Below are 13,466 nucleotides of genomic sequence, written 5' to 3'. Positions count from 1 at the left end.
CTAGTAAAATCGATAAATAATTCTGACATCTGAAATAATATTTTAAGAAAAAAATATCCATAGGTAAACTACACTACATCTCTAAACTCTCATAGGCAGTGAGTGACTAAGAATGCTACTAGGTTGTTGAGGGCCCTGCCAAGCCCCTGGGACACACATGCAGTTCATGATTTGTGACTTCAGAAACACTCTAAGAGTGATAGTATCAGTGTCAGACAGTGGACCAAATAGTGGTCAAGGGTAACTAGTTTTCTACTATAAAAAGTTACTTTAAGCCCTGGCTGGTGCTGGTTAGAGCTGCATCGTGCATGGAAAGGTTATTGGTTTTGTCCCTGGTTGGGGCACACAGAACAAGCACCCATGATGCTTCTCGTGTTTCTCTCCCTCCCTCCCCTCTCCCTCCCTTCTTCCCCTTCACTCCTGCCTTCTTCTCTCCCTCCCCCAAGCCCGCTCTTCTTTTCCCTCCCACACTGCCCTTCCCTGTTCCTCTCTCACATCCTCTTTCTCTAAAATCAGTAAGTGTATTCTGAGTGAGGATATTTTTAAAAGTAACTTTAAATCTAAATTCTGGTATTAACTCCATGACTGGACTGGGTCTGATGCATTTCCTGGGAGGTACGAACAGGATTTTAGAGGCTAATGCTCTTAGGTATTTTTGTTCTATAAAATCCTAAGATCTAGGTCCTGGCAGGTAGCTCAGTTGGTTAGAGTGTCTGTCGTCCTGATATGCCAAAGTTACAGGTTTGATCCCCAGTCAGGGCACATACAAGAAGCAACCAGTGAAGGCATAAATATCTGGGACAACAAATCGATGTTCCTCTCTCCTTCCTTCCTTCCCTTCCTCTCTCTCTTAAATCAGTAAATAAAAAAATTAAAATCCTACTATCCAATATCAAGTTACTATAACTTCACTCTATGAGTAATATATTAGGCTCTGGTCCAAGTAATACTAATTATTCATCTCGTTGTGAATAATGATCAACTCTGCCTTAATATGAATACATTAGCCATTTAACATGCTCATATTAATTCTTTGGCTTTTGGGAAAGAAAAGTAAAGATTTCCAACTGCATTTTCTATGTGCTGTATTTTGCTGTGTATAACACACAATTTTTTGCCCAAATGTTTGAGGGGAATATAATGATGTACATTATACATGGGTATAATGATTACATGCCACGGGTATAATAATCCTGTGTATAATGCACACGAAAATGTGGGTACACATTATACATGGCAAAGTACGGTATTTGCCTAAACATTCTCCCTAGGTTTAAAGTATTTGGGGATGTGTGTTCTACCTTATAATTAATAGGAAGACATCATTGATGGAACATAATACTGGTAGAATATTAACATACTGAAAACTTCATTGGAAGAAAGTGTTTTTGGGATAAATCGTAGGGTTTATCACACCTCCAAACTAAGAGCGGCGTTATTCGAATGGTCGAACACAGTCTGCAGCCTTGCCGCCCAGCAGCACTGAGCACCCTGTGTAGCGTGACCCATAGGACCACACTGTCAAAGCCCAGAGGCTGGCACTTACCCAGTAGAACTTTGTGATTCAACTTTGATGTGATTAAATAAATCATATTTCTGCAAATTTCCTCTCCAGTTTGTCACACCGGCCATTAAGGTAGGCAGTGGATGGTGTGGACAGAGACCTGGCATACCTGCACCTTAACGTTTGGTGGGGAGAAGGGAGGGGTGCTTCATCGTTTGGTAACCTTGGGTGACTTTCTTCTAAATCATGTTTTTAGACTTGACTGTCTGTGTTCCAAGATGCCTATTCCTGGTCCAAATTTCATGATATTTTAAAGCTAAAAATTATACATTTCTATAGATGTACCTGATTGATTTACCAGCCATTAGATAAAATCTTTTGCCGTAAATGCTTTGCCATTTGAGTGCAGTTCTCATGTTGAGTACACCTCAAAGAATTCCTCTGCCTTCACCAGGACCGTTCCTCCCTCCCTCCTTCCCTCTCTCCCATAAATCTCCTTTTCTATGACAGCCATAGAAAGTCCCTGGCAATGTGTCGCTATATGTCAAACGTGGCTGCAGAAGGGGTAGGACTTTAGCCCTTCCCTTAATACTTAGTAGTTTTCATCGCTCAGTCAGGGTTCAAATGTACCTGACAGTTGAGGAGGTCCATCATTTTATGCAGTTAATCCTCTAAGTGAAGAATTATTTACTTTATAATTTGAGGCACAATGGTCTAGAAACTTTTTTAAAAGAGCCCATGAAGAGGAAAATTGTGCACTACCAAGTGGCCCTGTTATATTTTCTTTCCCTTTTTTTTAAAACTTTGGGAGGAAAATCTGAAAAACTCCCCCAAATAGAACAGCAAATATCGGATTAGGAAACACCCTTTCTACCATAAGTCACCAATACAAAAATTAAAGTTGTATCAGTTCTGGAAATGGCAACCCAATGAGAGGTATCACCAGATCCTTGCAAGGGCAATCCCATGAGAGAGAGGGAAGGAAAATAACCCTCCGTGGGGAAACACACGCACCCACACATGCACAAACAGGAAGCTGTGATAATACACTCATGCTCCTCCACACGTGTGTATGTGAAGGTGCTTCTGAGTGTTCGCTTTGCTTGGCTTAGCTACAGCTTTCATGTGGCCTATTCATTAAGCTAGTTGCCTATATCGCCAGCTTATACAAAGTTCTCCACTCCATCTAATCATACCGACCGAAGCTCTGGAGCACAGACAGTTCACAAAGAATAGGTCGCATGTTCTTTTTGTTTCCACCGGTTGAGTTGCATCTTGACTGGGACTCATTTTTATTTGTTCCAAACCTGAAATGATAAATATTACAAATAAAGTCAGTTCAATAAGGTAGAATATTGCCATGCCTATGAAAATGCAGTTAAATTTTTTAATTTAAATATTTATTTTTGAGAGAGAGGAAGAGAGGGAAAGAAACATCAAGGTGGGAAAGGAACGTCTGCGTGAGAGGGAAACATCAATATGGAGACCTGACTGGGTACCCAACTTAGAACCCAGGCATGTGCCCTGACTGGAAATCGAACCAGAGACTTTTCACTTTTCAGGATGATGCCCAATCAACTGAGCCACATTGATCATGGCAAAATTTTTTAATGTTTTTAGAAAGGGAGTCATTAAAAAAAAGCTTCCGAGTTAGGTGTGGGCAAGAAATCAGTAGCAGATTCAGGAGGAAAATATTAACATTCTATAGGAATTCTGCACTGTTCTTTCTCTGAGTGCCTCTGAGTTCTAATTCTCTTTAAAAACAAGGTCTGGTGGCCAATTACAAATGTGATAGACACAAGAAAGACAGCAACTGCTCCATGGCTGGGTGTATTTCCAAAAACAACAGCTTGGCTCTTTCAAAAGATCAATGAAAAGATGTACATTTGTATGTTTTAAGTCAAAATAAAAAAATTAAAGGTGTGTATACATGATGTTGTCAAGACTTCCTGCACTTAGCTATATTTTTCCCATTGACCAGTTGTCTATTAGTCTGGATTTTATCTTAGAAAAGTGGTTCTAATATAATTAACTAATGTTGGTCCCATTCTGCAAAGTACTTGAGTCACCTTATAGAAACACAGGTGGCTTTGGAAAAGTGCAAAAAATGTTATATCTGTCAAATGTGCATAGGTGTTATATAACAGTATAAAGTATAAAGTCAAACTAAGATTTTCAAGAGGAGAAGAAGGGACAGAATAATCGAGACAGCTGTATTTAGTTCTGAGGTTTGTGATGCATTAGTTTTCTAGCTGCCAAAGCCAAGAGAGAAACTGGCCACAAGATTCATAGCATCTAAAATTAAACGAAAGAAATGTGAAAACAGACTAGATGTTCAGGCAAGGCACAGCTTTTCCTGATATTGAGGAAAGAATCTGATAAATGGCAGCAGCAATCTGCTATGGTTGTTTGGATACTAAAATATAGCTGAAATAAAATACACTTATAAAGTGCTTTAAAAAACTAAAAAGACTTTATTACACGGCAGTATTTCAGTATAAATTTTCCAAATTACCTTACACTAACAGCAGCTCACTTTTGAGCACTTAGCCAAAGCAGGAACAGCTCACAGCCTAGGCAGATGGCGGCAGTGTTCCTCGGAAGGACCACAGGGGGTAGGAGACATGACAGTTACCGTTTTAAAGACAAGAATCCGAGTCCCTGAGGTCAGGAGTGTAGGGCCAGCCTGCAGGAGACCAGACCAGGAAGCCCTGCTTTCTCCCAGGCTGAAATTGACCTTCTCAAGTATTTTTAGTTCACACCACTGATCTCATCCTTGGATGGTTTCTTTGAGCAGTTTTTGCTCGTAATTATAATCAAACCGGCTGGCACGTTAGAATCACCTGGGCAAAATGTTTTTTGGTTTTACCTCCCTCCTTCCCCTCATCCCAGAGATTCTGATTCAATTCCTCTGGAGAGGAACTTGGCATCAGCATTTTAAAAAATCCTCCTAGGTTGAGAAACTGTGGAAGTGAGGCAAGGACTTCTTTATTCTTAGTGATAAATGATGCTTTGCGAAATAAATGTGCTAAGTTTCATGTTTTGGGTTCACTGTCATCTCAGCGTGTGACACAGTCTTTTCCCCCCCTCCCCACTCTGCCTCCGCTCCTACCCTGCCTCCAGCCCATACACACCGATAACTGGGCTGAGACAACTGAGGCTGTTTCAACTTTATGTCTTCTTTTTGGTAGGTATCGCCAATATCTAGGAACAATTCTCTCAAATCGGCATCACCTGGCTTGGATTCATTGGGAAGGAACGGAAAAAGGGGAGGGGAACACTGCTCATTACAAACCCCAGAGCCCCCATGATGGTGCCGCCGCCCCACCCTACATCTCAGCCTGGTCTTCCAATGCCCTGGGGCTGGGGACTTGTAGAACAGCCTGTTCTTCTGCTGATGATGAATCTGCCACTGTTTTGGGTAGCTCTCAATATAATTGATATTACAACACCTCACTTTTCCAGCTTTATAGCTTCTGTTACAATTCTAGATTAGCACAAAAAGTTTCATTTACCATCCCATTACATTAATTTTACTCACCTTGAAGAATTTTCTGGTTCTTTATTTCTGTGTCACGAATCACCCCAAAACTTCCTGGCGTAAAACACCATATTTCATTATGCTCTCGGGTGTGATGGGTCAGGGGTGTGGACAGCCCCTCGGTGGGGCGGCCTCAGTGAGGAGGCTCAGATCTCTGCAGGTGACTTGAATGGTGGTGGACAGGAATCCCCTGGAGGCTTCTTCACTCCCGTATTTGGTGCCTCGGCTGGAGTGACTTGAAGGCCAGCTGCAGCTGGGACTGTCACTGGCTTAGCTTAGATAGGGGCACCCCATGGGGCCTGGGCTTCCTCACACCTTTGCAGCAGCTCAGGTGTCTGCGAATCAGTGTTCTACCGAACATACGAGGCTCTTCCTGCTTCCAGGCCTCCTGTCCTAGCCCCGGGCGGTCACTTTGCATCACTTCTGCTAAATTCCACAGACTGAAGCAAAGACAGACCTGCTCAGAGCCAAAAGAAGGAGAGAAAACCCCGCAAGTGTTCTTTAGACTTGAGGATAAAATCTCTTTGTCCCCCACAAAGTACATACTGCCTCTTTTAACAGGAACTATTTAAATATTTGTTGGATGAACTAGTATAGCTAATGCTCTATATAGTTTATAAATATCTAGCCCTGGCCAGTGTCACCCAGTTGGTTAATCATCATCCCAGAAACCAAAAGTCTGAGGGTTTGATTCCCAGTTGGGGCACAAGCCTGAGTTGTAGGCTCAGCCCCCAGTTGGGATGCATATGTGAGGCAACTGATGGGTGTTTCTCTCTCACACTGATGTTTCTCTCCCTTCCTCTCTCCCTCCCTTCCCCTCTAAGTCAATAATCATGTCCTCAGTGGGAATAGGAAAAAAATATATGTGTGTATATATATATTTAAACTTCTCTTGGACTTGATAACAACTGTATTCTTCAAAGTGTACCATGCTTAGTAAGCGAATGTTTAAGCAAGCTCACTCAGAGCAAAGAACTTAGGGTGTCAGAACAAAGAACTTAGAAGATACTACCCTATACTTTACTCTCAAACTATTTTTTATAAATGAAAAGCATTGTTATAAACAAGTCCGGGATAAAAAAAAATGGTACAAATCAAGCTAATCAGTCTTTCTAGAAAATAACCCAGCCAATGTTCTGTGGTATTTACTTATCAATATCTTTGATAAATAGAATGAAGTTCTGGGTTTTCTGGGTAGTGTTTTAGCTTTCATTTCATTTTCACAGAACAAGTGAAAATTACACGACATCTCAATAATCTTTTCAGGAAGTCTCAATCTTGGGTGTAACATCATCATGCGTCACTTAACGATAGGGATGCATTCTGAGAAATGCATCGTTGTGCAATTTTGTAGTTCTGCAAACATCATGGAGCACACTTAACCAAACCTAGATGGCATAGCCCACTCCACACGTAGGTCATACAATATAGCCTAGTGCTCCTAGGCTATGAACCTGTGCAGCATGTTGCTACGTAAATACTGTAGGCAGCTGTAAGATAAGAGTTAAGTATTTGTATATTTCAACATAAAAAAGATATAGCAAAAATATGACAGAAGAGATTAAAAGCGGTCCACCCCTGCGGCGCTCTTACCTTGGTGGAGGAGGCAGGACTGATAGCTGTCTGGGTGACTAAGCAGTAAGTGAACATAAAGGGCACCCCTGTGTATAGTACGGTAGACTCCACAGACAGGGCCCCACAGGGCCCCTCCCCCCCCCCCCCCCCCCCCGCTTCCTTCCAACAGGGTCAGGAACAGAACACTGAAGCTGTCAGTGCTGCTCTATGAACAGGGATGTGGGCTGACTGGAGATATCGAGGAGAAACTGGCTGGGTGAGGCATTGACACCATAATGGTGACTGTCAGTGGGGAGTGAAAGGGGGCCTGAGGGTCGGTGTGAATAAGAAATCAAGACAGACAAGGGGACATGGGAGGCTGTTGTGGCAATGTGGTTTTGGCTATTGCATGTTGGAGCAGTGGTTGGATTAACAGACACTGTGGCCCTGGCTGGTGTGGCTCAGTGGATTGAGCACTGGTCTGTGAATCCAGGGGCCTCCAGTTCAATTCCCAGTCAAGGTACATGCCTGGGTTGCAGGCCAGGTCCCTGGTTGGGGGCACATGAGAGACAACCATACATTGATGTTTCTCTCCCTCTCTTTCTCCCTCCCTTCTCCTTTCTCAATAAATACATAAATACATTATTTTTAAAAAGAAACATTGTGGTTTTCATAACAAAGAATAACAGAGAGAGGATGTAAAATTGAAGACTCAGTATTTTGACTTTGAAAACATGTTTTTGGTTTCATTGACCCTATCTGGCATAAAGGGATCTCTCCCTGGCATTGAACTGATGAAATATGACTTATCTATACTTTACATCATTCCACTCTGAAAATATTCCCAAAGTACAAGGCAGCCTGCCTCCACACTAGCCACCAAAAGCTTTTACCACAGCGGCAGTGGCACTTAATACTTGTTCAGGTAGCTCCTGGCCCTGTGTCCTTGGGCAGTATCAGCAAGAGTTCACATCAGAGCACCCTGAAGACCATCAGGCTAGACTGGGGAGGGCAGTAGCAATCTCCGAATATGTAGTGATAAGGGACAGGCCCCTCTGTGCCGATACAGGTCCATGGGCTGTAGTCTGTGCTCTCAACATCAAGGTGCTGTGACAGGGAATCTGTCGCCAAGCCCCACAGATATCGCTCCCCTCAGAGAAAAGTAAACAAACCCTCCTGAACCACACGTCCTTCCATTGCTTACAAGTTCAGTTCCATGGGAATGTATCAGGGCCACTGCCATACGCACGGTCTGTCCTTGACTGGAGTGCTGTTAAGCGGCGTGTGACTGGGTAATAACGGGAAGTCCCAGATTTGTATCAGCACGTTGGATTACAGTTCATCACTCAAGTGAAAAATTTCCAGATCTATTTCTTATTTGCTTAAACTGTTGAAGTAATCAGTTGGCCTTCTACCAATTCTTTCCTAAGTTTGGCTGGTGATTTGTTTCAGAATTCTGATAAGATGCATAATAGTCTCCCACAGATGCCCAAGCCCTAAACTGCAGAACCTGATCAAAGACACTTTGAAGATGTGATCAAGTGAAGGATCTTGGGATGGGGAAATTAGCCTGTGTTATCGGGAGGGGCCCCACGTGAACACAAGGGCCCTTGTAAGAGGCAGACAGAGACCAGGGAGTAAACAGAAGCGAGAGGCTGGAGAGACATGCGGGAGTCACAGCCAGAAAATGCAGGTGGCCCTAGAAACTGACAAAGGCAAGGAAATCGATTCCTTCCCATCCCAGCAGGAAGCAGCCCTGCCAGCCCCTTGTCTGTAGCCCAGTGGGACTAATGGTGGACCTCTGGCCTTCAGAACTGTTAGGTGATAATTTTTTTAAGTTACTCAGCTTCTGGCTATTTGTTACAGCAGCAATAAGAAACCAAGAAAAACATTCAAGATACATAGCTGCACCTTTCATTAGGTTGTTCTGAATATTGGTGTTAATATTTGATTGCTACACCAAGTATCTAAGTTTGCTGCAACCCTGTAAAAATATAATCTGTTGTCGGTTTAGATTTTGTTGATGACTTGAGAAAATAAGATGCGTCTCTCTCTGAGAAAACCCCTACGTAAAAATTCAGAATTAAAAGATAAAAGGGTGGCTTAGTCATTTTACCAAAAGATGTTTTGTGTATCAGAGGCAAATGAGTCTTAAAGACTGAGCCACACTGAAACATTTGCTAAGTGAGTCAACTCAGAAAATTGCAAACTGCTTCCAAATTTTGGGAGCACTTGTACTGCATAAGGAAATCAGGCAAAGAAATAAGGGATTGGTAAATAAAAGAAATAAAATACAACTTTTAAAAATAAAAGTGATTTGAGCACAGAGAACTCTAAAATAGGCTTGGCCTCATTAGCCTTAATACTTTTCCTTATATTCGTCACTAGTGCCCAAATGTACTGAGTTGTATAAGTTACGTAAGATAAGTTATTCTGAGAAATAAGCCAGGCGGTGACAGACAAATACCATATGATCTCACCTTTAACAGCAAGCTAAACAACAAAACAAACAAGCAAAACATAACCAAAGACAATGAAATAGAGAACAGGTGGACAGTGACCAGAGGGGCCAGGGGGGAGAATTTCAGGGGAAATGGGGAAGGGTTTACAGGAACAAGTATAAAGGACACATGGACAAGAACTAGAGTGGGTGGAAATGGGAGGGAGGTGGGGAGGGCTGGGGAGGGTTGCCTGGGATGGGAGTGAAAGACAGAAAACTGTACTTGAACAAAAATTAAATTAAAAAGAAATAAAAAGATAAGTTATTCTGAAGTACCTGGATTTGCATCTGGCACACAGCAGGTGTACGAGAGAGATTAGTTGAGTGTGAATAGTGGCGGTGGGAGGAGCTGTGTATTGGGAGGCGATGGATGTGACTGTCAGCTTAGTTAAGAGAGACAGGCTTTTCCTTTTTCCAGTACAGGAGAGGGGAAAGGGGCCCCTTCACTCTGGCCCTGTGCCAGGGCCTCCAACTGTTACTGTTAGCTACCACAGATAACTTATGTTGATACTGACATACTCTAGACCGTCACACTTTAATAATGCCAGAGAATCTATGAACACCCAATGAGTTTTCCAAGTTCTCTTACCGATGAGACAACAAATCTAAGTGGTTGCTCTAGTAGATCATTGTTCAGCATTTGCCGAAAGGCGAATAGCTGATTAATTGCTCTCCCCACTCTCTCTGTTGTCACAGTGGAATTAGTCAGTGTTTTCCACCAGCAGGCCGTGAGGCAGCTGCAGAGCATATGGCTACCTGACCCACTGTCACCGGATGTCAGCACAAGCTGCTCCAGAATTCAGCCGGCTAATTAAGTGGCTAAGCCCTGGTGAGTGGGGTGTAGGGACTTTATCTCCAAGTGACGTTTGCACGTTGCACTTTACATGAGACTGAAGGCGGTTCACACCCCCACTGGACGGTCCCTGATGGGAGACGTGTTGGGGCCTCCACGGAGCTGCGCCTTTGCCTTTTCCACGCTTGTCCTGATGATAATGGAGGACAGTACCGATTCCTTCCCACTCCTCAGCACATCAGCAGACTGGATCGAGACGTGGAATCTGAGGCTTTCCTTAGCTGAAATGTGTGCCTTTGAAAGTGCAACGTCGATAAAACCTTGAATTCACCATTTGTACAGAAAGCACAGGGCCCAATAGTAATAATGGTTTTTCTAACCTAAATTGGATGTGTGACCCCAAAATGCAAATGAGCTCTGATTCCTTTCAGATCTGAAATTGTATAATTGTATATTTTAAACTAGTTGTCTTTTCCAACCTGGCGTTATTTGTTTTTAAAGCAGTGGTTTCCAACTGGGGGTTATTTTCCCTCCTAGGGGATATTGGGCAACATCTGGATACATTTATTGTTATCACAGCTGGCGGTGGGGCATTGTTGGCATCTAGTGGGTTGCTATGGACAGATCGCGTCCACCCCCCAAATTCATAAGTTCCTACACCTTATTCATTGGTGTGCCTAATTGATGGTGTTTGGAGGTGGGGCCTTTGGGAGGTAATTAGGTCGTAACTCTCTGTGATGGGGTTAATGTCCTTATAAGAAGAGATAGGTAGCTCTAGCTCTCTCTCTCCACCACGTGAGGCTGCAATAAGAAGACAGGCAGGTCTAAGCCAGGAGAAGGGCCTTTACCAAGAAACTCAACTGTTTCTGGCAGCCCGGTCCCGATTCTCCAGCCTCCAGAACTGAGAGACATAAACGTGTGGTGTGCCAGCTACCTCATCTGTTATAGCACCTGAACGAAGGCGTGGCCAGAGCCCAGAGATGCTGCCGAACATCCTACACTGTGCAGGATGGCTCCTCACAATGAAGAACGACTGGTCCCACAATGTCAGAAGTGCTGAGGTTGAGAAACCCATGAATGGGTACATGCCGGAGAGAACCATGTGGGTTAGCGAAGGGAGCTTGTTGTGAGCAAAAGCCAGCACTTGTATTTCCTGGGAACGTTTTTGCTAGTTGCCTAGTTGCAATGTTGCAATGTTGATCATTACTTAAGAGGAGGCAAAGCATTCTCAGACTGAGTGGGAGACACAGATGTGAACCTTCTTAATTATGAGAAAGTTTCTCTGCCAAGGACACTCGGGACTATAATGTGCGCATTTGCACAAACAGAAGACATTTAAATTATCCATCTCCTCAGTTTTCCTTCCCCTGCTCCCGATTCCATCAAAGAAGTACTCACAAGAAGTTCCTTTTGCCTTAGGCATAACCAAAGAATTCTCTCCCTGATGGGAACTCCTCTCCCTACCAGGGAAGAATTCTCCCTGCAAAGTCTTGCATACCTTTCTGCTGCAGGCTCAGATCCACACACATCAGTCCCAGGGTGTTGCCTATAAGGGCTTGATGTTCAAAAGCATAGGCCAGCAGCTCGGGCACCACCTGAGAGCTTGTTAGAAATGCAGAATCTCAGGCCCAGCCCGGGCCTTCTAAGAGAACCTGCAGTGTTACAAGATGGGGTAGGCGGGGGAGTTGCTAGGCACTTGATTGAGCAGCACTGCTTGATGATCTTCATTCTATGGTAATACAGCCCTAATTTTTGAGACTGTGAACAAAATGGATTTAACTCTTATGAAAACAGGTGGGCATTTGTTTGTGGCTAGTTAGGTTTGACTGAGGAACCTGGCTCACTTGTTGGGCTCCAGTATTCTCTTTGTAAAAAGATAGCAGACAGAAGAGGCTTGCCGAGTTCTTTTCCACTTTTGACATTGTAGGAGATAGAATTGTTTCCCTCCAGTGAAAACATCATTTATAACTAAGCTGTCTTGGTGAGTATAAACTTCACAGAAAAAGGTCTCTGGCCAGTACATTCCACAGATACATGGACCCACATTAACTATCACTGATTTCTTATGTAAAATATTTCACCCCCAAACCTGAATCTGACCCTACTGAAGTCAGGGGTGAGCCTCTTGATTGGCACGTGGGCCTATTCTCAGCAGTGGTCTTCTTTGCCTGCCCAGTGGCCTGAACATTGGGGATTATTAACCAATTATCAAGGGCCAGCCTTGCCTGTACAAGCTGGCTCTGCCCGGGTTTGCAGAGGGTGTGGGGCAGGCCCTGCTTACTTGCTCCTGGTCACCCCACCTGAGTCCCAAAGGAGAAGATGCCAGCTACCATCGAGCCAGTGCCATCTGAAGACAGAAAGGCTGGGTGTAGGAAGACCCAGTAGCACAAAGACGAAAAGTGTCTGCAGTTTGATTTCTTCCAAGAGCTACCTCTGGAGAGTGACTGGGGAGATGGCACTTCTGCTTTCCCATTTGTGTAATGCAAGAGACTGCAAGATCTCAACTGGAAGCCAGATCGCAGAACTACCACCCCTGTCCACCCACAAAGTACAGGAGGGGCCCTCAAAGGGATTTTCCCTCTGGAAGAGATGGAGTCAGTAAATCAGAAGTGAAATTTATTTTTACTGTAAACTAGGGCATAAAAAACGCTAGTTTATTATTGTGTAGGTAGCCAGTGTAAACAGCTCTGCGACCTAGAAGTGAAACAATGTCACCCTTCTTCACTTCCCAGATCATATTAGAACCAAGCTCAGCTGCCGGCCACCAGACAAGCAAAACGTCTGGTATGACTTCCTCACCCCAGGTGGTTCCAGAACTGAGAGGACTTTCGCCTCCTTTCTGCGGCAGGTGGTCAGGTGGGAGGGTCAGGTGGCGTCCAGGCCACGGGCTGCTGGGGACCTGGCCCTGTCCTCACGTGCGCTCCGTTCTCACAGGCGCTGTCAGCCCGGCTTGCAGCCCACGCAGTCAGCTCCCTGCTGGCCAGTGGCGCCCTCGCTGACGCGAGAGGAATGGACCGTCGAAATAGAAAAACCTGCCCCTTGTACCTCCACAAGAAGGAGAGAGTTTATCTTTTTTCAGCCCATTAATGAGGCACCAGGCTGCCTCCTCACGCCCCTCCTTGGGGAAGGTGCAGCGATGGGCACACCCAGAAGAGACAAGTAGAGGGTTAGCTCCCAGGGGGGCCGTCCACTCTGCTTAGAGTGCTGACTCCAGAATATTCCCCACCCCTGACCGCTGAGTCAACCGGAGAACTTAAAAAACGCAGCTGCCTTGATGGGGGAGCTAACCAGGGCTGTTTTCAGAGCTCCCTGGCTGTTTCAGATGCTCGGCCTGGCTGCAGAATCACCGGAGGAGAAAAGCTTGAATTTGGGACCCAAAGAGCCCAGATTGCTGTTCAGCTCTGCCACTCACCCCTGTGAACTCAGGCAAATAACTTTATTTCTGAGACTGTTTCTTTCTTTCTTTTTTTTTAAATAAGTACCTGTTGAGGTGAGGACTGTCTGTCCCCTATTGTTATGGCAGAAATTGTAAAACGATGATTAATACTTTGTTCGTTTTAAAACACTCCACAGA

The 13,466-nt window shown here is 44.3% G+C and overlaps 1 long non-coding RNA gene across 1 annotated transcript; it reads right to left on the bottom strand.

Annotated features, from left to right (window-relative positions):
- Positions 1 to 503: 503 nt before the first annotated feature.
- LOC119062866 (uncharacterized) lies at positions 504 to 8,123 on the bottom strand. The gene is made up of 3 exons (XR_005085063.2): positions 7,804 to 8,123; positions 5,046 to 5,502; positions 504 to 2,811 (listed from the first exon to the last, which is right to left on the bottom strand). It is a non-coding gene; the product is annotated as an uncharacterized LOC119062866 (long non-coding RNA).
- Positions 8,124 to 13,466: the final 5,343 nt, after the last annotated feature.

This window comes from Artibeus jamaicensis, unplaced genomic scaffold (genome assembly GCF_021234435.1).
Source record: "Artibeus jamaicensis isolate MK-2021 breed Jamaican fruit bat unplaced genomic scaffold, CSHL_Jam_final contig_923, whole genome shotgun sequence".
Taxonomy (NCBI): domain Eukaryota; kingdom Metazoa; phylum Chordata; class Mammalia; order Chiroptera; family Phyllostomidae; genus Artibeus; species Artibeus jamaicensis.
Note: the sequence above shows the minus strand (reverse complement) of the source record. Positions and strands in the feature narration are given on the sequence as shown.